This window comes from Chionomys nivalis, chromosome 13, assembly GCF_950005125.1.
Source record: "Chionomys nivalis chromosome 13, mChiNiv1.1, whole genome shotgun sequence".
Lineage (NCBI taxonomy): Eukaryota > Metazoa > Chordata > Mammalia > Rodentia > Cricetidae > Chionomys > Chionomys nivalis.
Genome location: NC_080098.1, coordinates 49,339,763 through 49,341,358, shown reverse-complemented (window position 1 = coordinate 49,341,358; position 1,596 = coordinate 49,339,763).

Sequence of the window (1,596 nt, the reverse complement as noted above, 5' to 3'; positions counted from 1 at the left end):
TCAGTTGAAGGCCCAGGACTGAAGGGGTCATGCAAAGAAGTTGAGGCATCACAAGGCTGTTGGTAGAAGTGCAGCCCAGTTGCAGCAGAAGACCTCAGTATTTTGTAGATACCAGCACCATAGGAGGACCACCAAGAACAACAACACAGTCCACTCCACCGCTGAGTGGAGCCTGCCGGAGCCGAGGAGACAAGCTGTGTGCTCAAGCTCTTTGGAGGGGACCAGAAGATCATGAGCGAATCCCAGACAACTGGACATGGAGTTATTTATACTGTTGGAGTTGGGTTTAACTTGGTTCAGATTGCAACTGTGCCCTGGTTCTTCACTCTTTAGTAGGTGTTTAATTTTGATATTTAAAGGAGCCCACAGATGAAAGACTTGAACTTTTAAAAGAGTTTAAATATTTTAAAGAGACTGAAATTTTAATGTGTTTGAATTTGCAAAGACTGGGAATTTTAAATTTATTTATAATTTTAATATGAGGTCTTGGGGGTGAATAAGAAAAGAAGGATTGTAGCTTAATAATGATGTGTTTGTATGTCCCGTTGGCAAGGGGTCAGTTGTACGGGCTGGTTTTGTGTGTCAACTTGACACAAGTTGGAGTCATCAGAGAGGAATGAGCCTCAGTTGAGGAAAGGCTTCTATGAGCTCCTGTAGGGCATTTTCTCAATTTGTAATCAATGGGGCGGGCCAGCCCATTGTGGGTGGTGCTATCCCAGGGCTGGTGGTCCTGAGTTCTAAAAGAAAGCAGGCTGAGCAAGCTAGAGGAAGCAAGTCAGTAAACAGCACCCCTCTGCGGCCTCTGTATCAGCTCCTGCCTTCAGGTTCCTGCCTTGCTTGAGTTCCTGTCCTGACTTCCCGTCAATGATGAACAGCATTGTGGAAGTGTAAGCCAAATAAACCCTTTCCCCCCCAACTTGCTTTATGGTCACGGGGTTTCACTGCAGCAATAGAAACCCCAAGATACTCAAAGTGTAAGCCTTATTAAAGATAAAAACGTGGGGCCAGTGAGATGGCTCACTGGCGAAAGAATAAGCCCGGCGACCTGATATCCATCCCTAGAATACACAGCAGAGGGAAAGAACTGCAAAGCTGTCTTCTGACCTCCACCACTCACTGTGGCAAGTGCACATACAACATATTCATGTGTGAACATGTGCGTTCTCTCACGCATGTACACCCACATTTATATATGCATCATCATTGCTAGGAGGCCTTTAATACATTTGATATAAATCCATTTCAACCCTCGTGGGTTCCTAGTGACATGATACTACAGGATCAGTTTACATTTACCATGCCAAACCTGATATGTTCTATTTATTTAAGGACTGTTTACATTTACTTATTGTATTTATATGGTGTGTATATGTGTATGCAGATATATGTGTGTGCATGTATATGCATGTGTCTGTTGCACGCACATGTGGAAGCCAGAGATCTACCTTGGGTTTGATTCTTTAGCTGCCATCAACCTTGTGGGTTTTTTGTTGTTGTTGTTGTTGTTATTGTTGTTTTTTGTTTGTTTGTTTGTTTTGTTTTTTGAGACAGAGTTTCTCTGTAGCTTTGGAGCTTGTCCTGGAACTAGCTCTGGTA